General features: G+C 39.8%; 1 long non-coding RNA gene across 5 annotated transcripts; it reads right to left on the bottom strand.

Moving 5' to 3' along the window:
• Window positions 1-12288: 12288 nt before the first annotated feature.
• LOC111267161 (uncharacterized) lies at window positions 12289-24968 on the bottom strand. Of its 5 annotated transcripts, none has more exons than XR_002684452.2 (4): window positions 24829-24968; window positions 21292-21455; window positions 13850-13986; window positions 12289-13343 (listed from the first exon to the last, which is right to left on the bottom strand). It is a non-coding gene; the product is annotated as an uncharacterized LOC111267161 (long non-coding RNA). The 5 variants fall into 5 exon arrangements; XR_015313685.1 differs by lacking the exon at window positions 13850-13986 and having other exon boundaries at window positions 12289-12612; window positions 13050-13343; XR_002684451.2 differs by lacking the exon at window positions 13850-13986.
• Window positions 24969-25207: the final 239 nt, after the last annotated feature.

Below are 25207 nucleotides of genomic sequence, written 5' to 3'. Positions count from 1 at the left end.
TTTTTCCATTCTGCCATGCCGGTATCGTATTGTATGTGTGTCGGAATATCTAATACAAGGGTCCAAAGGCTGCGAAGGAAAAAGGGTGGGACTACATAGGCTCTGTTATGCAAAGACCCCACTTCGTGAAGACTCTGAGAGTGAGCCCATTATGCCCCGGTGCCATGTCGAGAGAAATTCAGAAGTGAGGGACGAGGCTTGGCTAGCTCTTGAGCCCAGTCAGTCAGGCTGTGTGGATAGACTCTTCTGAGCTTTCCGCCACTATAGATTTGGGAGGCGGGCTGGAAAATTTGGCCATCAATCAGCGTGCACGAACGATTTAAACAAAGTGAGGACGACGTCGACTACGACGACAATATTTTTACGGAGTTGTAGCGTTTGTGGGACAATGGTCTTCATTAGAACGAAGAATACAGGGAACTGGCGATGAAGAGAACGCAGGCAGCACCAACGACTCAAGAGGGTGAGTAAACGCTGTGTACTGTATTGCATGCACGTAGAGCTTTATAAAATGTCAGCAAAGCGCACTATTAGCAGTATCATCGTAGGCTAAACTAAATCGTAGGACCGCTGCCGCAGTTTGTCCACATATTCACACATATACATACTATAGACATAACAAAAAAATTACTTTACCAGAATGTATAGGACTTGTGAATGTTCTAAGCATACGGATTTAAATGTTCAAATCCAAAAATAATGTTTTAATATATTCCAAAGAGTTACTTAAAGAATTAGGCCAAGCCAGATGGGCAAAATCAACATAAGTTCCTCAGCTGTTCGTTTATAGTAAAGTTGCATTATTTCACCCTCGATGTAGGTAGTTCAAAAATGTACCACATTTTTAGAAGTACAGAGCCTGAATCATTCTGCCGTGGTATGCACGAAAAAAAGGCTATTTGTACTGGGCTATTTGTGCTACTTCTATCCGTATTAATTACAGCTGTTTAGCCTTTTAAAGCTTAGCTTGATAAAACGTTTTTATAAACTGTACTAAAGAATTTAAGACTAGGCCCAGTCATTTTTATAACTAAGGCAAAAAGAGCTACGTTTCGTTCAGTTAACTTCGCTTTCTTCCAGACAGGAATTATCTCGAATGCGCTTTTCATTGCTCAGAATGGGGAAGGCCAGATTTTCATGACAGAATCAGGTAGTACGGCCTTAGAGCAAACGGTGATTTGTTTACGTGCGAATATAACCGATGCGACCGCGTTGATCGCAGAGATCTTAGGCGAAACGTGGCTTCTACTTTTCGCCAATTCACATACCCAGTTAGAATTTTGTCCAATCCAAGGATCCATCAGTTGACTCTATGCCCCTTGAATGGCAAAAGAGGGACTGCAAGACGGCTTTAATGGGTGTGAGAACAGCCTATATGGGATCTTACTAGAAGCAACTTGCTGCCAAAGTTTACTAACGTCTATTTTTTGCTACTGATGACGTTTTTCAATTAAATCATATGAAATAAAGAAGCCATGATCATGTTTCTATCATGCCAAAAGTACATATATTATAATATAACTGCAAGAAGCTGTTTAACCAAATACTTTTTCTGCGGCTTTCAGTACTCTCTTTCAGCAAACAAACGCGTATTTTACATCTTGTCTTACGTAATTGAGCGTACTGTTAGAGTTGTAAATCATTGTAAAGTTCATGAAAGAGTTTCTGTTCGCTTTCGGGACCCAGCTTCATACGCAAGTCGTGTGCTTCTATGTTTTGAGTTTGCCGGGAGAGGTACAGATGCTATGCATAGCTTTCGCTTTTTTAGATTTCGCCTAACGTAGTTCCGACAGCTAATTTCGTAGTGATAGATAGTATTCGGGTAACTGCAATTCGTAGTAGAATAGTAAAAAAAAAGTTGCCTACTAGCTAACAGTCACAGGAGCTAACGTACTTCCCCGGAGTAGTTCCTACACATTATAATAGTAGATTTATCGTAACCTAGGTCGATTTCAAATCCGGATTATCTCAGCGAATACAATCAACCAGCTCTGCAGCCGAAGAAACCAGAGCAGATCATATGTCGACATCTATAAATATCTACGCTCTAAGGTGACGAAGATATTTCTATAAAAATTAAGGCAACCCCACTAATTATTCTACAGATCAGTCTATAGCAGTGTTATAAGAGGAGCAATGATAATATGATTGCCAATCGCGTCCACTCAGTGAATTGGTACGTTTACGGACGAGTTGTATTGATTGAAGCTTGCCGCGAGCAATATATAGTGCTACCTTTTTTGGTCCTAACGTGTTTCTGAAAGGTTCACCTTGAAACAGGTCGATATCGATTATCTGCATATCCTTATTATTGATAAAAAAAAAAAACTTCAAATGTTGCATTTATAGTGATTGATGAATGATCCTTAAAATCATAAGTTCATGATCATTCTTTATGACTTTATATATATCTGATGGTATATATAAAGTCATAAAAGTATATACATATCTTATGATCATTTGAGACCTTGAACTCATTCTTTTGCCTGTACATATTTCTGCAGTATTATCTACGTCAGCAAACGATAATTTAAGTGGACAACTTAACATTTTTGGCATTGATTCGCATGTGTGCATGACATGCTCATACCATTAATATGTTTAACTCAACGAACGCCTACCAAAAGATTTATTAATATGTGTGCATCTGGGTCTCTGCGGCGATAGTCCAACATGTCTTTACAGAAGCGGCACTCGCTTAGCCTAGGTTCAGCCATGGGAGTGACAAGGCCAAAATGAAATTGTGCCAAATCACGCCCCATGTGTTCTCTCCCTAGATCCGTACTTCGCTATCCCTCTCAGTGTCTCCTCGTAAACCATCTCATTGGTTAGCCACACAACACATGCTGTGCCATACATGCGTATTCAGGGGCGCACGATGTAGACGATGAACATGCTGACGGAGGGAGGCGAAAGAGGCAGGAACTGAATAAATAAGGCCAGGGAAAAGTACCATGTCGCGTAGACCGACACGCAGTTGTCCTGTTATTCTCACTTCTGTTTCTTCACAGCCGTGTCTACTTGGTTGACTTCGGTTTGAAACGGTCGCCCTGGGACTCAATGAGACGACAAAATATGGAGTCGAGCCCCGAATTAAAGGTCGGGATTGTCGCAGATGGAGTCAGCAAAAACGAGACAATTCGGTGACTTCTGGGGCGTACTCAGACTTGGCCTCGCTGTCGCCGCTGCGACAGTCCAGGCAGGAGCGAGGCACAGTCCTAAAAAGTTTTGCAAACGAATAGAATAGACTCTAGGGGGCCTCAGTCTGTGGAACGTTGTTTTGTTATCCTTCAGCGAACGACGAACGAGGCTGAGGTAAAAGGACGACCTTCATGCGTATCCAGAGCGAAAGGCACGTACCAAATTGCGGAAAGCAGTAATCTTGCAAGCATACATGCATCGGAAACAATGGATATAAGTTCCACAAGCGCCGTCGGCTACAATGACGGGCTTGCACAAATCGTCGATGGCGTATTCATCTGCTTATTCTGTTACTTCGTAATTAATTGCACTCGTGACCAGAAGCCCCAACGGGGGTTATCTAGTGTTGGTTAGTATGGAACGGTCAGCTGAATGGCTATAGAGTTGGGTGAGGCAGAAAGCTGTTTTTCAATTGAAACAGGCGCTAATTCTAGCTTATCTTTCCGCGATGTTTCTTATATATGTAGACTTATGGTTAAGAACTGCTTCCGGTTAATGTGTAAATGTGTGTATAGATGACTTTGTTGTTAAAGTAGGATTAAATGTTCCGTAAATGGTCAGAAAAAACAGATCTATAAAACTCAAAGTAAATCAATCCGAAAACTAAGTTAAAGGTTTAATCTGTAACATTTGACTATTTGTTATATCTAGCTACTTGAATTAACGTGTTTACCAAGGTCGGATATATACAATCATTTATGCCATAATATTATAGGTCGTCAATTAAAGACTGCCCGTTATCGCGAGCTATGCTCTGATTGGGTCAAGTATAACATCAAACTTAAAAAAAGCGAAACGTTGTTGAGAGAACGACTTTGAGTATGACTTATTGTAATTCAAATTAAAAATATTACTCATATTGAGCAAAATGTAGCTACGCCGTAACGGTTTCAGATCAGAGCGCTGGGGGAGGAATTGCCTTCTCCCCCATTGAACTGTGTGGGCTAGTAAAGGTTAATGTTACCTTTCGGGAGAATTTTTGAATCTGAATGACTCAGTAACGTAAAAATGAATGCTCACTTAGATGTCTATGGAAAAAAAACAATATTCTCTTTTTCCGTCGTACGCTATAATCTTTTATGTTGGTAGTTAATTAATCAAATTCGGATATCGATTTAGAAATGTATCGAATTTGAACTATCTAATAATTAAGTAGCAAGTGGTATCGTTATTACCAGTACAGGGGGTGGCCGGTCCAACATTCTAAAAAATCTTCTCGATAGCATAGGTAGCCGAAATGGCAAACAGAAAAAGTAAAAAAAATCCGTTTCAGCAGTGCTACGAGTATTATTTTCTACTACGTATATTACTACACATATAACAAAAACAAAATAGATTTGGCAATGACGAATTATCTGTTATTACAGACAATAAAATCAAGCTTATAGTTCGCTTACTATATGATAAACTAGGGTTAGCCGATATTAGAGGGCAATGCTGCTAATCACGATTTGCTCGGGGGCTTCCGAAACGAGATAAAGCAGTCTGGGGTTCTTTGTCTCTAGATTTCACTTCTTTGCATCGCTAGTCTAGCTAGATTTTCACAAAAACAAAAAAGCTAGTCTAAATAACGATACTCTCTATCAGTCTTCTTCAGTTGAAAGGCAGAAAGTAGCTGCAGAAGCCTTCTAGGTTTATATAGAAAAATTCGTCTTAAATTTTTGGAACTTTATATAAAATCGGATATGGCGGAACTGGACGCTTTTTAGCATGTGACAGAAGTGGCTCAGGGGAACCACTTTAGCTTTTTACCTCCCGAACAATTTCCAAAGCGCAAGTCTTTGAAAGCAGATATTCTACTGTACTCCGATGATTTCGCAATATACGGAAGAAGCTCTTCCCACGTTTAGTAAGCATTAGCCCGCCTTCAGCAGTACGTAGGGTCTGCCGGGCCACAAATAAACTTGAACAAAACCAAAGTCATCAAATTTTACAAAGCAGAGCCACTAGCTGTAAATGGCACTCTCCGGTCGCATTCGTCATCGTTAGAGTACGTAAAGCATTCTTGCCATCTAAGCCTGGTCGTACCCTCACTGTGGGACTTACTAGCATGTAACAGAACGCGTCAGAGACACACAGCCACGAACGCCGCTATAGAAAAGTCGTGACTCCTCTACCTGAATACTGCGATACACGTTTTCAACATCGAGTTTGCACAAATGGCCTGACATGACGTCAAATTCATCTGGGAGCACCTCAGCATAGCTAAACTATATAGGTTAGACTACGTAAAGCCTGCTTTTTTCGATAGAATACTTCGACTTGCGCACGTTCTGCGATAATCGTTATACGTATGTACTGATGAATATGCCGTTGATTGCTGAGAAGTTCCAACGCCTATTCTGCCTACCAAAAACACCAGCTTTCATTGGGAAGAATGAATGGTTGAGGTTGACTCGAAAGTTGCTTTCCGTTGATGCTACGGTAGACAAGACGTGAAGGAAGTCACGCAGAAGGAACCGACATGTGGCAGTGTATGGCTTCCACCATGTGGCGTGTGCTAATAAATCGTACCCAAACAAAGGCCGCATCTACGTACACTGCGGAGGATACTGTACGCGATACCTGTAGGCTTATGGCCAAGGATGCCCTCCTCGAATGGTACGGCGCAAAGAAGAACAGCGCAGCTGTAGCGTTTTGTGCTATGTGTTTTATTTCTATTTACTATTTAAACAGGAGTTTTGAAATATATATATGCTTTATATACAAGGTACCTGACAAACGTCAGAATCTGTGATGATATAAAATTCCGAATTCCTTGTGTCCACGTTAATGCCGTCAGAACGAAAGGAGATCCGTAACTTTGAATTTAAGCAATACGTGCTCATGAAAATCCTGGTTTTGCGCCTTGTCATTGGGAGTTACTTTAACTATCTATAACTAGCTGAGATCATTTTCGTACCACAATAAGATGGGAGCGAATGAAGCATTAATAAAACTGTACGTTTCCGTCGTACTATAAGGGCTAACCAGGAGATTAAAAACTGCTCTACAGTGGGAACTGTGCAACAAAGGTAGATAGAAACCTGGTCACAAGCGCGCACTAGAACTGATGTTTATGGTGTAAAGTTGAATCCTGATGAAACTTAATAATGAAGTTCTACAAAGGTAAATTTACATCCGCAAAAGGTAGATCATCTGTGACATCAATAACGGTGATTTATTAAGAAAAATAGGAATTTATCTATGTTACCACAATCAGACCCTGAAAAACATCTTACATGTGGACGTATTGAAACTACTTGCAGTGGTTTGTTGAGGGGGCGTTTCCTGCTACGACAACGGTTATCGTTTCCCTTGCAGTTCAGATCAGAATACCCAATGCGTTTTTCTACCCGTGCTGGGCCTATCCTAAACCTGACCAGCTTTCTCACTCGTGCTCATAGGACACTTTAAAATGCCCTTGTAGAAAACCTCCTGTTTGATTCAACTCCTGTGTTAAAGGCTGCCTGTTCAGTCTCTACTTTAAAGGTTTTTCTAGCGGTGCTAGGTTCGAAAGCTGCCAGCTTCGATAATCTGCCTTTCATTTAGCAGCACTTCCTCGTAGTAGGGTAATCCATCCTTGCTTGAAATTCTAGATGAATCTTACGGACTTTTTCTGTTGGTCGTATCGACGACAAATTTGTGGGACATAACGTGTAATCAGAAAGTCACAAGCGAGTCCTTCATATAAGGAGGATTTAAACAGTTGAATGCGGCAAATAGTTGGCCCCTTTTATGTTGGGGCACTACATTCCTTCGTGCAAGATCGTATCTAATGCAGCTGATGCCGTCGCTCTGTGCTTCGTAGAAGGGACACCACCATGCCCCTTACCTTGACAGGGCCTGGGGTTCGTAACATTGTTGTAGGAGTTAATTGTCATGCATCCTAGTTGTCTGTCCGTACTGGTGTTTTGCTGTAGGGTCAACATAAGGAGAAAAATGCATTGACAAAAAATACATTGAGCGAGATCATGGGTAGTTTCTGATTATTCTCAGGTTAAAACGTATGTGATAAAATGATCAATACGTGTGTACATATGTAAACCTGCTAAATATTTCTACTTTAAAATTGTTTGCTGCAGTCAATTAGGCTCTAACACGATACGAGGTTTGCTCCCCAGTCGCATTTAACGTTGTCACCCAGCTTTGCACAATATCGAGGGCGGGCAGCCTATAAAACAGCATGACCGTTTCGCTATGACCGCCTTGCACGATCGTGGAAGTGAAAAGAGGATTACATTCATAGTAACCCACTAAAACCAACGCATCATCTGGTTCAGGACCCTACTGTCCCATTTATGGCACAGCCTGAAACTAAATCAATTGCAACGGTTCAATGCGTAGCCAATTCGTTTGTTATGCATCGGATTGATTACGAATGTTAGTTCAAATAAGAACCAATTTAAATTTTCGTAAACTACAACAGAAGTCTTTATTCAGCTTTGATAACGTACGTCCAACAACAACACACCCTAAAAACCAAACGCAGATTTCCCCGTTACGTTTGCAGACATAAAAAAACTTAACAATTATACAATATTATATTAGAAACATAAACATCGAATGGTTGCAGTGAATTTTTGTTATGGTCGCAAAGCCTCGATTTCGGTGTAGTTTATCGTTCCGCTCGCGTTCGATTCATATTCCGCAGTTACTTTCTAGGAACGTACAGTCGAGGACGGAATTCGGCCATAACGTGTTCCATGGATCATAATCGGCGCCTTTTCATCACTGCATATATTGTTCAATACTGACCAACGTCGATATATGTATTCGCGTTGAAAATACTGAATAGTCTATTTCAATCTATTGTTAACCTTCTTGTGTGCCTATTTACACTGACGATGCTAGGTGAAAGAGGCTTAGAGCTAGGCAAGGTTCGAGACCTAGTCTTACTTAATTGTCAATTTTTAGTATGAATGCACATTTACAGAGTTAGGGTCAAATCATTAAGTCCTATTGTTTTTTGTAAATATGCATACTATGCCGGAAAGCTCTGCTGTTTACCATTCAGCTACAGTAACATGGCGACTTTTTACTATACCTTCTTATAGTCCATTCGCAATCGCAAAACGCGTATTCACCAGCAAGAACCTGGACATCAAATATTCATCATGAGGTCCGAAAGGAATACGAGCAAGACAGACTTGGGAAACCGCGACTACTGACGTCTCCCGACAGAAAATCAGGCTCGTCAAGCGTAATTAAACGAGCGAGATAGTAGTTGATATGTAGGGTCTAACTTCACGTTAAGGTCGCAAGACGCTTACAAAAAAAGTTTGAAGAAAGATAGCAATATATTTGTCACTGTATCCGGTGTGAATATCATTGTTTCGTACTGTCAAATGTATTTGCAGCTTTTCCTTCAAATATACAGTAATAAAATCAACTATATATTTATAGACAAGGCTGGGAAGCCAGCCTTAAACTAGAAGACGTAAAATTGGTTCCCGCTTGTTAAAGCCTCATTTTGAATTTTTTTTTGTCCTCAACTACTACATTCAAAGGCTATATATCATTTTTGGCACATAGGCCTATATATTGCCTGTATATATATATAGGCCTGTTTATTCTGTTTGTCTATAGAGCAAAATTCATAGTACTTAAATCAGTACGAAGCGAGAAGACCTAATTGTAGATGGATTATTATTGGTTCTGAAGGCTTCAAAGGAACTAAAGATAGGTAGATAAATCCAGTTTTCAGAGCTAACTAACTCTCACTTGATCCGTAGGCGATATGTGCATTTATGGGTTATCGGTTTTACAACACCGATGTTCACCCAAATATGCTGCAGATCAAAAATTTTTTTCAAGCTGTTGCTGATGATTCCAAAGCTGCCTAATATCTGCGCAATTATGCACAATGTATCCTTAATAACAAGTGTAAATCTAAAAGTATTTAGTTAAGAAACGAACAAATGATACATCTGGCAGATACAACGTTAGCAGGGGAAATATCAGTTCTAAGTCATTAATCCCTCGACAGAGTCTTGTTGATCGATGAGTACGCAAGGCAATCTTAAGTCGCAGGTTGATAATTGAACGTTGCCCCATTCGTTTGGTGATATCTGCAAGCTTCACCGAAAGCTGTAGCGGTCCGTGTGCTGCGGGGAGACTGTCCAGCGGTGTCGATAGCAGGATAAAAATATCATGGTCGTGGTTTTTGCTGTCCCTCCTTTTCCACTAGATTTCTAGTGAAACGATTGTTTTTTATTTGTAGGAAATAACGAGACAGGTAGTCATTTTTATGCAGAAATCGAAATAGTCATAAGTTGGTCGTATTATAAGACTTGCTAAAAGGCTGAAATGGAATGAAATGTTCCATCATGTAGAACGAGGTCGTTAGAGACGTGCCTATTATCACGTATGGTGCGCCGAAATTTTCAGATCTGAGCCATCTACTGAGTGTTATTTCAGCGGATCTATTGATTCCAATGAAGCGTATGCCCTTTAGTGAAACGTAGACTCCAGACGGTGATCGCCATCATAACATACGAGTAAATATGAAAGGTGTTTGCAAGGCTCCTCGTAGCGGAAGCAACGGTAAGTTAATGGAGGAGACCTGTGACGCGAACAGCTTTGACTAATATTTGAACCGAGGACGACGACATCAGTGGAGCACGATGTCGGCAGACATAATAATGCCTATGATGATGGTTAAGGGAACCTGGCTATGTTCCTAATAATGAACAATGCTGTCCGTCCCGTAGTGGTAGATAAGCTTTAAAAATAAGTTAAAAAGAGCTTTTTAAAATATATTCAGTTAGTGGTTAAAGTCAGTACGAAGAGATAAAAGGCGGTGATCGCTGACGTTTTTCTAGCAATCAGCACTGTTTTTCCGAAATGTTATTTTAATGACCCTAAATACATAGCTTTCTTCTTGCCAAATATAGATGTTGTATTGATTTCAGTTTAAAAAAAAACTAAATTATATATCGAAAAGTAGTAAAGGAACGAGAAACAATTTTGATTACTAATCTGTTTTTTTTTTCCCAATATCCAAAACCCAAAACCCGCTAGAAACCGTCATATTTCCCAAAATTTTGAGAAAAAAGATTTTCCAGTACTACAAAACACATCTAAGTTTCCTGTGAGATTTTTCAGTCCTCTCGTTTCGAAGATGAATACATGTTATCTTGTTTTGCTTATGCTATGTAAACTAAAAAAAAAAATTAATTGAAAAAAAAAGGTAAAACTGACACGTTTTTACACGCGTTGTTAGATAGAGCTTTCGTTAGCTATGTAAAATCCATCTAATGTCACTTAACGGCATCGCAACACAAATAACGTATGGCGGTCGAAAGTTCCCAGTCTCGGATATCCTTTCTATGGTGAAAACGCTCGCGTAGAGAGCTCGAAAACGGTAGAATCGAACTCCACTAGTGGGATTCGTTCTAAACATGCCCGCAGATTATATCGCTTTTTCCGTTTTTTTTTTTAATGGAACCGAACTCAGCTCTATAAACGCCTTTTAGTTTAATTATATTTGTAACTGTGCTTTCAAAAGAATCAAATTCTGCTCATCGTAACCAAATTCAAACGGATTACGCCTCACAAAATTTTTTAAAGAATATTTTACTCGTACATTGCTTTACTAATCAAAAAACAATTTAGGCTCAATTTAAACAAGCATACTATCGGTGTGGTAGCTACTACGGTTGTTTGCTATAAACAGAAATAAAACTGAGCTCTTTGATTATGTCCGTCTTGTTCATCAAGTCCGAAACAAGGTTTGTACGTTTGACCTAACAGGACCTTCGAGCACGCTCAGTTCTTAATAAGCAGACGAAGTAGGCTGCAATAAATCGGGCGAGGAAGTTGCATCTAACGTCGCAACGTATATTAATATACATATGTACATATATGAGGAAATGGAAGTATGTATGTCAGGGCGAGTAGGGGCTATACGAAGTCTATGACACTGGACGCCATCTGCTCTGATTTGATAGGGAATTGTAAAGATCTACGTAGCCTCAGAGTACAACTCAGTATAGTAGGAATATGCTAGCTAAAACAAAGGCACGGTATATTAGCACATGGTATGTTACATATCGCTGTCCCGTATTTTTTAACTACTTCGTGGACCTACAAACAAGTACCTTTGATGATGAAAATAATTATTATGAATGAAAATTCACTAATGATAATTAATTATGACAGAATCACGCTTCAGTGCCGTTAATTCGTTTTAGAGAACGATACGGACGTTTGTTATTATTGCTCCGGCCTTCTCAAAGCAAAACGTAATCTGTTGGCCTGCCAACGCCTCAGTGACTTCGAACATAAATTGACAGTGTACTTCAGAGCCTCAAGTGTACCTATCTACATCGTCATTTCTAACCCATAACCTCAGCCTTTTCTGCAGCATTTAGTGTTATTGAATAACTAATTTTGCGTGAAATCAATAGTACTCATAAGACTTCACCTTGTGGACGTATACCGGCTCAAGAATGAAGGAATCTTTGAATCACGTAATAAAAGAGTCTTTGGCTGAATATACCTGAATATACTATTTTTTTGTCTTTCATACCACTAGTTGTTACCAATGTGAGTACTGAGGTTTTTTTTTATAACTAACAATTCAGTCCAACAGCGTTATTTCCGCTTTACTCTACCATGTCCGTATAAGCTCTTCCGCGTCCTCGTTGTAGGTTAGAATCGTGAGAAAATTTAAGTTTATAACAATACAAATACGTATCATACGTACACCATCCACTCAAGCGTCCCGTAACGTATAAAGTTTTACACGATGTCTAGGTATGTTCTTAAATATCCACTACCAGAATGACTCGCAACAAGATTCTCGTAGGTGGAAAACAATGTGCACGCTTTGAGGTTAAATAAGTTAACTAGCTTTCCTTGCGTGCTCCATAAAGAAACATTGTAACGGACAAAGGTGGGAAAAAATACAACGTGTACACATGGTTATTTTGATAAAGAAATTCAGAATCGTTCACATAAGCTTGAGTAGAATATACGCATAAGATACGCATTAGATAACATTAAGGCTAAATATGATATTGATAAGGAAGTAAGATTTAATAAAAAAAAAAAAAAAGGCCAACGATTCTAATGGTTATTATCAATAAAACATTACCAAACCGATACAATATTTCTCGTGTTTTAATTAGCATTTCAAACACCAGTATATCCTAAGAAACACTTTTTTTTTTGCCGCCGATAGTGTAGCGCAAACAAACTTGTGGGGTAGGCGTAAAAGGTCCACGGTTGACCAGACATGTATGCAGGTGACGCGTCCAGATTTAGGCTAGAACGAGCACTTGTGAAAAAATGCGTTGGATCGTGTGCGTTTCCCGAAAGCATTTAGCCCGCATATCGTCAACGTTTTGTTCGAAAGGAGACATTCATAGGAGGATTTTCTCGCTGCTTCGACTCTGCGCTGGAAGACTTCTCGCTGCGAGGAGTATGCTGCCATGAAGACAATTCGTACCGAGCAGTAATAGAGACAAAGCAATTCGTGTACCTCAACAAAGTGAACGGCATTGATTTGTCTAACCCTTGCTTGTTTGTGTTAGTTCAATTTTTACAACTAGTCGCCTCTTATTAATCTCTTCCGTACCAGTTCCGGTAGTGGCTGAGGCGGTAGCGAGGCTGGCATCATAACAAACACGCCTGTCACAAGTCGCATACTTTTCAACATTCCCGCAAAAATTCTTCGTAGATCTTTACACAACGACGTATATATCAGCATAGCGAAGATTACGGCTATGACCTACGGCTATGATACTAAAAGGCCAATTTCATATGTGAAAGATTTCTTCTGTAGGAGGAAAAACGCTGCCATACGTAAACGACCTCGCGAGAAAACATGAAGACTGCGTGCATGCGGCGTAGAACATGCTTACCTCACGGCCCCCGTAGGAGTTCGGAAATGATGAGGCACTCCAGGGCGAAATTCAGCCAAAGATTGAAAACCTATCCCACATCGTCTCGATACGTCTGTACATTCCAGCAGACTTTTTGTAACTTTTCTTAGCACTCTTTAGAATTTATTTTGAATGGTTTAAAGATCAGCGATGATTTTAGGTTTCCCGGCGTTCGTATTTGTGGTTCCATATGTAGCACGGCGTCAACAAACGAGAAGCTCGTTTTTTAGAAGACTCGAACGAAGTTCTAAGCTTGAATTGCCCGCGAGTCTTCTGAAAGATTCGATTGGAAGTGAGTAAAGCCAAATGGTCAGATAGTTTCTCTAATAGAGTGAACTAGACATCTGCACGAACAAATGATACATAAGGTGGTATTTCAAAAACAAGTGTTACTCTCAAATAAATTCTACGAATAAGCTGAAACTCTGAACTACATAGATTTAACAGCATTTTTATAAGCAATACCTGTTTTGTTTATAGGAGTGCTCTCATCCCAGCATCTCAATCGCAGTTTCATTTCCTCGAAGTAAGGAATCTTAACTTAATTTCAAATAAAAGTTTGTTCGTCCATGAAGCATAGTTGACAAAAATAAATTGTAACATATATATATATGCATGCCTTCTTCAAATACAATCGGAGTTAAGTTTCGGCCTTCGGATAAATTACAGAATTAGCTGCACCCCCTTACGCTAGCCTAGCTAATTTGACCAAGTAGTATAGGCTATGTGTGTATGACCGTCGGCATGAGAATTGACCCTAAGAATACAGCATGACTAACCTAACCCGGTCAGTTTTTCCAGAAGCACGTCGACGTGTCGCTAAAACGGGAGGGCATCTGCATCGGCCTCTTTTAAGCACCAAAGTGTTGTCTTTCCTCCAGCGGTTTCCGTCCTTTTGTGTTCGCCTTTAGCGTGCCTTTGTTGTGGACCTGCCCGTTAATGCAATGTCTGTCGTTTCCAGACCTATTACTGCCTATTAGTATGGAACCCAACTTGACCTACCACTATTACACTTTGCTCACGTAAGTACAGGTTGTCCCAAATAGATGTATACACAGTCTGAGTGATTATTACTTCAGTTCCTATTTACGTACAATTGGTATTTAAATTGCAAAGGAATATGTGGTAAAACAAATTTTGGCAGTAATGTCAACGAGTTGACACCATTCCCTATACTGTCAAACAATAAGCATTCAGATTTCCTACTTTTTCTACGACACACGGTATGTATTTATAAAGATTCATAAGTTTTTTGATATAAAATTAAATTGAGATTCAATTCAATTTGAATATATGAGTAAGCAGCTTCTTTTCGAATAATCTCTAACAGGAATAATTCATTAGTAATGAATAACCTCTAGTTTGACTTTCATTAAATGGAACTAATTTTTAGTTATTTCCAACTTACTTTCTACTCAATCGTAGCTGTTTATCTAATTTTTGACTTTATTAACACATCAACACGAAAGGCCGAAATTGTGTCTTGAAGATTATCTATAAAATATTCTAAAATAGCATTGATGTTGGTCTTGGTTGTGTCACATATCTATTTTTTATACGAGTGGAGCAAACCCCTTCTAGCACGGGAGAATACACTCCCGTGAACTCTCGCGGCCATAACATATGTAATATGATAAAACCTATTTGTCCTTCGCGAAAAAATGAGACTTCACTGCGATTTACTCTGAGCTTCCCAGCGAAGCTTGCTCGGCAGGCACAATTATAATTAACGTCAAATGCTCCTGTACTTTTCCCCGAAGACCCTTACAATCAGAAGTTCAGCCAAATGCCAGTGTGAGACAGATCGAGTCCTCTAGCTCTTCAGCCAATTGACAAACTAAGTTTGGCAATACGACCTTAATTGGAAGGATAAAGCAGTTTCTTTAGGAGGTTTACAAGTTATAAATCCTGCATAGCTACCTGTCACAAGTAGAGTAAATGGAAAACACGAATATCAGTATAGTCGTAGTTTAGCGGTAGAGCCATCCTTAGTTTCAGAAAATAGGAGAACGTGTTATATTTGCTAAATACGTTTCCTACAGTGGGTATTCTAAGCTCGCAATAGTTTAGCTATTTGGAAGTTTCAGTTCAGCTGGCTCCAGTAAATGAAAAACACTATATATATATATATATATATGTATATATGTAAGATGGTTTTGGTAAATCTGGGTTTACCACTATTAAATTTGTGTGAAGCGATATTTTCAAGACGTATATTAGTAAGTTGTTATTTCATTTTTTCTAATTTAAAAAAGGTTTGTTTAGGAAATATGCACATGGCTCGAGAAGCACTCGAGTCAAAGTACGATTTCTTTCGGAGTCTAGTCATTCCCTTACCCATTGTACAATGCGCTACCCTGGTCCTGAGTCACCGGACTTGGGAACCATAAATGCGGCAATAACCTATGATTTCGTTTCATTGAGACGAGGATGGCAATTCCGACTCAACCTACAACCTGCATAGCTTGAGAGTATGAGGAAGCGATGTGTTCCTCTCATTTCTGGCCTGTTCTGGCCTTGTTCCATTCTTAGTTGAAGTTGAATTCAAAAAATCGTTTGTTACCTAGGATTTTACTTGATGAATATAACGGAAGACACCGTAAGCAGTAGCAAAAGCAGGGAGTACGCTAAAGCTAAATGAGAAAACACACTTCTCCATTACGGATTGCACATTGAGATGATGGCTGAGCTTATCCTGTTATATATTATGTTAAATATAGAATAGAGTGTTCGCGAATAAGCAAAGCAATTAGCTGAAGAAAAGCTCAACCTCAATCATGAGGACCAATTGTAAAAGATTGAAGACTTTAATGCCAGCAGCACGGCAGTTTTACCTTCGAATGTAGCCCTGAACATAGTAATGCAGGCCAAAGGTTGTCTCCGGCAAGTAAGCAATGACCAGCATAAAATAGCAAATACGAACCGCCATATGGAAACATAGTTGGTTCATAAATGTATTCGAACTTCGGTGTGAGTTCGCATTGAGATGAGAACAAATATCATCGTACTTGGATAAAGCTGAAATAATTATCGCTTGTGTATTCTTGGCAGTTTCTTTTACACTTGATCTTCATTAACGTACGTAATCTTTAGCTTTGTGTCGAGATATATAAACATGTTCAAGTTATTCACCATGCTCCATCTAAGTTAAGGTTGGAACCCAGGCTCCGGTTTTTGAAGCTGCGGATCTGTGAACATCCCGCAGAGGCTCCGTGCGATGAATGCAAAGTTTTGCTTCGAGGATCAACTGAGCTGGTCGCACAGAATTCACAGACAGTCAAGCAGGGCCTGCCGGCACCTAAAATTACTCGTCTGAATAGGATGTAACGCGATGCACCGAAAAGGGACAAGGAGGCTACTCTTGAATACGTAGCAAGGAATGAAGATGGGGAGAATGAACTCAGATTCAAAAGCTCAGAGCTGTCTGAATCGTCAACAGCGGCCGCCGTACAGAGTAAACGTGGATGTATCTGACTCGCTTTGCTGTAGGAGAAGTGATACCAGAAGGCTCAGAACGTCAGCGAATTGTAAGAGACACAAGTGAACAGAACGTAGTACTACCGACGATGTCATGTGTGGTTATGTAGTCTTATTGAATTTATTGGAAGAGTTTCCCTCGAATTGAAATTCATAGAATATGTTTTAATGGTACCACATTTAATATCGATACGTTTATGAATGAGTTGTCGTGTCTTCAAACGGAATATTATTTTCTTACTCGCGTCCTGCATCCTTGCCCACTAGGCTTGCTAGCCTTATTGACTATTAGAACGACTACAGTTGTGCCCTGTGGAGATATTAACAAGTGTAGGGAAATAATTATTAGGTCTTGGTAAAAATGAACTGTGAGGGTTAAATGCGTAAATCGCGAAACAGCACCTAAACTACAGTAAGGCTATAACTCAAGATAAAGTATTTATCTCACGTAACTGTTGATGATCGAGAAGGGACTGCTTCCTATTGAAAACAGGACCTGAAACATATGCTCTTTTTCGGATTGATGCCACGCTTTGCTAGAAAAGAACCGCTGTATATAAACTCACAAAAGCAACGTTGATATTGAAATAGGATTAAAAAAAAACCCGCTTCGTTCAGAAGGGAAATGGTTAATTATGTTGCTTTAAAAACCCTTAACCCTTATGCATCATAACTTTCCATTTGCTTGATGTGTATCTGCTATGCTTCTGCCTTGGAAGGCCTTTAAAAATAAGGAACGACCGCTGAGCTTGATATTGTCAATGAAGGCAGCAGTGCGTTCATATGGGGATGCTCGATGTGGCATATGGTAGGTCTGCTCAGACCTTACAGTTACACTCATCCCCTTGCCGATAGTTTTTCTTCTTCGTAGGTACTTCGAGGTGAAGATCCTGCGATCACAGTGATAGTAGCTGCAGACGTGGCAAGAACGCAAGCAACGCTTGGTATTAGCTATCTTCGAAAGCAAGTACAATCCCAGTTGAAGGAGTCGTTTTGCTTGCCCAGCCATCGTGCAATAAATGTCTTACACCTAAACCTTTGATAAAAGGAAATCTTGTCACATAAATTACGAATTATATAAATCAGTCGATAAATCTTTGATGACTAAGATTTTCATAGGCCTGTTTATGAACGGACTTCATTCCATTGCAGCGATTACCTGAGCCTTGAATTATGACAGAATAACGTTTAATATCATTAACTTGAGATCGTGCCAGTGAACGCTAGCATTACGCTAGGGCTACCGTGTTATTAGCTAATCTGATTTTCAACGGGGAATATGAATCGACAGCCGATGAAACTTGTATAGTACGCATGTCCTTTGCTTTACCTCGTTGCTATTCCTCGTAACTACGAGTTCTAGCTCTAAATTTAGGTCAGAAAACGAACGTTGAATAATTTTAGCTACAAAAGAGTAGCCACGCCCAACGAGTGTTACGACAATTATACGTAAAGTTAGCGTGAAACTGGATGTTACGGAAGCGGATTTGAACAAACTTTTTCGACACATTCGTTTATTGAATTTTAAAAAGTACCAAAAAATAATTCAGCTCTTCGCTCATATAGTGAGAAGACACTCTATCCGCAAATTAATGTAATAAATGAAATTAAATAAATAAATAAATAAAAATAAAACAAATAGTCAAAAGGCAAACTATGGTCTTTCTCTCAATGGCTGCAAAAAAGACTGGTTCGACAAAAAGCATAATATTTAGCTGCGTGAGACGAGCATGTAGCTCACGAGCTGTGAGAGATGAAAAAATATTATCGAGATAAACTGGCTTTTCGAAAAGGTTCATAACCAAATTCCCTATTGCAAATTTATGTCCCAGAACAGATACATATAGTCCAGGGAACGGTGAGGGTAGTTCATTTAAGTGCTTCGTAAGCAAGTATCTGCGTGCATCTATCTCTCTTTATAAGGATCAATTTCTAGAAACAACGGGAAGCCTTTTGGATAAAACCTCGTTTTCATCTCACAAGGGCCTGTGCAGCCGATGGACAAGAGATGTCGCTCCCCATGGAAATAATCAATCCTTCAGATGGTGCCATAGATTATAATTTACACATCAAGCTTAGAAGAAACATGTAGGCTCAACGCGCAATGAGGTTTTCCACGATACGAATGAACTCTAACGAACGAGCGAGCTTCCTGCATCCGACTGTAAATAGCCTGCAGCGCCCACTCGAAATAAAGCATTGTGCTGACTATGGGGAGGTGTTATCTAGATCGCAGATGAATGGCGTTTGCATGAAGCGTTGCAATGAAGCGATCTACCTTGTTGCGGACCTGTACGTGCACACCCGTGACTTACATACTGCAAATTCTATTCGTTCTACAGATAACTTAATATAGCGTCTGCGTTCGCTCGGTATACAACGTAGAGGGCATAGTTCGGGAAATGTACCGTAATGTATACGATATTGAGTGATGCTGATAGATCACGTTACATTAGTGGCCTCGTCGAGCCAGCGGCGTCATTACGGTTGTGTCATCGCGAGAAGACTACAACGAAACGTAGGTCTTTCTCTGCGTACATAGTTACAGAACATGGCTAATTTTCGAGAACGTAAGGAACATAGCTCGACCAGTGCTAGATAAAATTTAGTTTAGCAATCCGCCTTTACCATAATAATGTGCATTAACCCTTTCCTTACCCCAATGCTTCGTGGGCCCCATTTTTGACAGTATAAAAGTTTTATACTACTACAACTCAGTATTGGCGTACATGAGAAACGTTATAAATGATATTACTGTTGTTGGCTTCCCATTCGCCGGTAATATCCAAAGCACTCAGATACTCGTATCAGTACTAACGATCGTTAAACGCAAGATCAATTACGTTGTTAAGCAATTAAGCAGGGGCAACTCAGTATCGTCTTTATTCTTTTAGGGGTCTAACTCACTAAGAGCAGGCAGGAATCTCTGCTGGTCTTGCAATTAAGCTAGGCAGCACTTACCTCGAGCTGTCAAATAAATGAAACGATTTAAACAATTTTAAATTTAAAAAATAAGCTTCCTCTATTCGATTAGTAATTCTGGTGACTTCCCGGTTTATCTTTCCTTTCCATACTTGTGCAGATTCATTAATGCCTTCAAAGTTCTATGGTGATTTTTTTCTCCGTACCACTGTTCCGACAGCGAAGCACTCGCCATATGGGCATAATGATTATGATAGGGGCCTGCCAATGGGGCGCCGTGGGATAGTGAGCTAGACTGTAATTTCGTGTCCCGAAGAACGGTTTCGCACTTACTGTTGTATACGATAAATGCGAGTTGGATGCTACAAGGAGCGAAATTAATAGAAACGTCGCGGGAATCTTTCATCCTCATCGGTAATTCCTATTGTTAGTATGCTATTTTTTAGTATCGTACTTTTGCGTTTGTATCGGTTTTGAATCCATCTTGTTAAAATGTATCAGTTCATTTCCGGTTACGTGGTATCTCACAAAAATAATACATCATGCCCCGCTGAATAATATTGAATCTCTGTTCAATCTGATGCGTACAAACAAATGGTTGCTTGCCATGAGAGGCAAACGGTTCTAACTTAAGACAACTACGCACCTACTTGTACGAATTTGCTAAATCTAGAAATAACAAGCTTGTACGAATATTGGATCGAACCTAACAGAGGCAGAGAAACAAGTATGAAGCAGAGAGAGCTTCGAGGAGCGTTAAGCCCAGCTTTGGACAATACCTCGCTGTTGTGTAACGTGTATCAAGTGAAGAAGCGCAAGATGTAACGACAGCGAGTAAGTTTGGCTGCAAACGTGGACACGGTGCTAGCTTTGTGCGATCCTGCTAAAAGGAAAACGCATAGCAAGGCAAAATTTGAATTTATCTTTTCCCAAACATTTATCGCCTTTTCCATTCTACACCACACAATGCGTCTGACATCCCATCTCCACCCCACCCAATCCAGCCACTCGGCTCCCACATAGCAGCACTGCACAGCATACCCCTAATCTAGCTCATGCTCTTCTGCTTCCTTTGAGCGGCCGTATATCCTTTTTCAAAGAAAAAATCCTTCCTCACTCCAAAATCCTAGAATCGTTCTGCTACACGCACTCAAATAGAGAACGCTCTAACTTCTCAGGGTTTGTTCCGGCGCTTGGCCTCTTTTCTTCTTTCTCGGCAGACCAAAATAACTGTTTTAGCTGAGGGTTTAAGAGGATCGGGGTATCGCAAAATAATGGGATCAAGGGGTAAGGCACTCCCTTAGTGACAGCGGCAGCGTCTTGGCAAGTGCAAACAAGGCGAACAACGTTATGCTGGAACACGAGTGTATGAGAATGTAGGCCGGGTCATGGACGACAGTTGTTTGGTAGAGGGCTTGAGAAGCTCGGCATCTGTCTTCATTTCACTGGAGTCTGTCTACACTTTGCCTTTCCTTCAGCCATTTCGTCGTCTCCCAGCGCCTCCTGTTCTAAGTCGGGACAAAAACCAGATCCGTTGAATTTTGACTCGATAAGGAGGTCATGAGTCGAATACGTCACTCTTACTAGCTTCGAACAACTTCTCTTTTCGCTTGCTCAGTCGGATTTGAAGCCTGGTTACCCTGGCCGACAAGAAGGATGAGCGGACGAGGTGTCCACTGCCCCCCGCAAGTGTGGTTAAACATATTCTTAAATAAAATGTTCCGCCTTCGTACGTGAAAGCGATAAGCAACGGAATCATCTCCGTTCCGTCCATTGCCAGCGCCAATTGCTATACCGTTGATAATGCGTTCTCAAACCTTACCTGAACGTATATGCGCAACGAAACAAGTACAATGAAACCCTTTTTGTCGTGACGATACTAAATAGATGTTTTGCATTTTACGCCCGGTACTGGCGTTGCTTGAGAAACCTAAACGATACTACAGGTTTTCCTGCCCTGGTGCGTACGCACTGGACACACGAGGCCTGCAGACAGATAAAGAGGAAATTAATAGTGTTTTAGATGTTATTTTATATTTTACGTAATATTGATTTAAAATAGCCTTGACGTTAACTAAACGAGACCGTAACGTTATAAACCATAACGAGCCGTTGTTTTGCAAAAGATACTTCATCGTGATCTCATTGTGAGCGTCTTCATTGAGCGTAACTGTATATAGTCGGGAAATAGTGCTGTATCTTCCCGTCGTTACGTTAGGAATATGGAAAGTATCGATAAGCCTAAACAGAGTCTGTATGAAAGACCAAAGGGGATACATCTTTATCTTGTTTGACATTTCTCCTTACAGATATCAGGATCAATTGTTACGCTGTATAGTATCGTTTCTCCTCACTTGTCCGTAATGTGACCACTCGAATGCTAGAAAAAAACCTAACCTATAAGCATTTTGCTTTTCTGGGCGTTTGTCTAATACTGATTTATTATGAAATCACATTACTAGATATGACCAGAAAATTTGTTAAGTCTCCTTCATATGGATGCAGGAATAACGCACCAAATTATTTGGTGTGGCAATAACAGTATGCAAGTACTAAACGCTACATAATAAACCACAAAAAAGAATGAAAGGGCAATTCAAATTTAATTTTAAGCTATTAAATTATTGGTAAGGTAATAAGGTAAATATAGAATTTGAAGGTAGCGTTGAGTGGCATGCATGCATGCTCGTTCATCGCATACTTAATCAAGAGGGCAAACAATGTGCGATGCTGCAACAGTCAAACCATAGGGACTGATCTTTATATAGACGGAAATGCCTCCTTTAATGCCATATCTTTTATTCAGCTATCAAGGCCAGCGTGCTTCGAAGGCTTTTGGTTATTTTTACTACAGCGTCTTACTTACTATCGATTAAGCCTGTTTTTGGCCCGGTATTTTTCTAATCAGCGCAGTTGTGCAAGAGCTCACCTGGCTGAATCACTTAGCGCATGACTACCGTACTTACCAGGTTTCCTACTCAGACTCACACCCACCAAGCGGGGTTCTCTAGAGGCTATTTCATTTGGCACCGACCTGGGATGGCGCACTCACACTATTTATCCATATATTGATGATGATGTTACTGGTAAAATCCAGATATTGCTTGATCCCAACATGTTATATTATACATATATGATTGAAATGGTAGGAAGGCCGTTTTCAGGCACATGAGAAACGGACGAGTATACAGCTTTCGTTTAACACTACGAAGCCCACAAATACGAATAGCAAATAGGTAATGGAGTAATTACTGTGTGTGGTGCGGACCGGTCTTGGCTTATGGGGCATGAAAAAATGCCATTATGTATGTAACTGATCAGGCAGAAGTTCAGATATTGGAATAGTATTTGTGTTAAATACTTAAGCTTTTAAAGCTACAATTGTTCCTCAGTGAGAAAATCTTCTAAAACTTTTGCGGATTAATTCTAAGTGACTACGCCAAGAACAAGACCACCTAGCTTTGATCGTCTTAAAATGAATTACGTTTAGTATGACTCTTCATCCATATTTTAATTGTTCACTGATGTACTTCAAAGTGACGCCATATGTATTCCAAACACTCTGCTCATTTTCAGCAAGTGGCAACTACATAAACACGGCTGCTTTTACTTCTTGGCAAGATTTATGTTTACTAATCCAAATAAAATTTCGACAATATTGTATGTGCTCATTTCTAATAAAAACACGGACGAACTAGAGTAGCGTGTAGGGCGTCGCAACTTAATTTCGACAAAAAGTAAGGTGACCTTCAGAATGACCGATCAAAATTGAGAATTTTTTGTAGATCAATTTTTTATACTCTCCATAATTGTGTATAAGCTAACACATATTTTAACTAAACTTTGTGTTATTCATGAGGATCATGTTTATTCAATATACCCACTACCCACTGTGATTATAGCCCCAGCTCGAGACCCCTACTTCTAGCTAGTCATTTTCGTAGTGTTGACTCTTTATTACGCAACTAAATTTTTGAGAGAGAAAATTCAAAATTTGAAAAAAAGCGCAAAAAGTATTGAAAAGGCTAGTCAGCTAGAACTTATCTGTACAGTCCTCTGTGTCTGGAGTTCTACACCTTCAAACCTAGACCACAACGTGTCCCTAAAATTAGCAGGCAAATACGTTACCCGTTGAGCTTCCATGAGAACTGTGCGGTCCTATTAGGGATCAATACTCTTCTAGCTAAAACGGCCATTAGTTTCTACATCAAAAACTAAAATGTATCACAAATGCTCTTAAGCCGTGTTGGTCAATTTGCAAGTCTTTTAAATCTAAAGCCTACTGAGGATCTTCGATTTACTTAGGAGATTTAGCCTTGGATTTCTTCGAAAACGCATAAAAAGTGGTAATAACGTAGATTATCGATTTAAAGTGAAAAAAGAAATGTTGGAATTTTCTAGCGCAAAACTGGATAGTAACCCCCCAAAAAAATAACGCACTGTTGTTTGTCATAACGAACTTGTTGTTGTTACTTTCTTTTGATACAAAGAATCGCAGATGAATGCACACCTGCTACGTCATACAGCAAACATGTTTGTTCGAATTCAAATTTTCTACACTGCATTTAATGAAGTCCAGAGTAAATTGAAACACTTGATGTTTTAATTTTGTTTGTCAGTAAAAACAATGAATAAAGCCAAGTGCTTCTGCTTTGATCAGGGCTGAAGCTTTTCAGCATCGAAAACCCCCCTCGTTAAGAGTTCCCTTACTCTAGTGGTGCAATGAAGAGCGTTTAAAGCAATGAAGAACGACATGCACGCGAATGTACGCGGTCTCCTGGTATTATATTACTAACGTACATAATTCAAAACTATTGGTAATCGAACCCTATACGTCGTCATAGTGAGTCCTTCGTTGCGCGGCACAGTAGTACTCGATCCAAGAATATTTCTCCAGAAATGTTTGATTGTTATCTTCAATACACGGTACTCACATGAACGACTAATATGACGTATCCTTTAGGAGTTGACATACTTAGTCAAGTTCGAATAATCGATACGAATGGCTCGCACTCAAAGGGTTCTCTCTACTTCTGTTCTGCCTCGAAGGAATTATGTAATCATGCGTACCAGTTCTGCTATGTTTTTGCTCAACTGATTTAACTTAGTGCCGGCAAGTTAGTTATTCGATCTTGTGGAAAGCAGTGAACCTTTCTTTGGAAAGTCTAACAAAAACATGCCAACTTCCTTGTCGCCAGTGCAATAGATCTGTGTATGCGATCAGTCTGAGAGTCTTCGGACACAACTCAAAACTTCAACTATTAATTCAGATGTGAAATGGAGATTCGGTGGCTAAAAAGTATGTTAGAAGAACAGGGCAGTGAAAAGAGAAAATATGACTGACATAGCGTATACTCACAATGTGCTCAACCTTTCGTCTAGTAGGTGAATAAGAAAATCGACTGCGGTATAGTCTACCACATTGGTTTTACGCGTCAAACACTTACGACTGGCAATGTATACGATGGCCTGCATGCGCAGCAAACATTGAATACAAATAAAAACAAAATAGTGCTCGTATTTTACCGAAAACAATACTAAGAATAACTACGAAAAGAGAACTCAGGCTCAATTTCGAAATTAGTCTACTAGTTATAATGAGTGAACCTACAACCGAATACGTTTTCCCCATTAAAGTCAATAATTGTCCAATGGCTGATGTCACAGATTTTCGAACTTAAGTAATACATGTGCAACACGTCATATAGAAAAACCTAATTGTCACATCGACGGCACAC

Source organism: Varroa jacobsoni, unplaced genomic scaffold (genome assembly GCF_002532875.2).
Source record: "Varroa jacobsoni isolate VJ856 unplaced genomic scaffold, vjacob_1.0 scaffold_1153, whole genome shotgun sequence".
In the NCBI taxonomy this organism is placed as follows: domain Eukaryota; kingdom Metazoa; phylum Arthropoda; class Arachnida; order Mesostigmata; family Varroidae; genus Varroa; species Varroa jacobsoni.
This window is presented reverse-complemented; position numbering and strand designations above follow the sequence as displayed.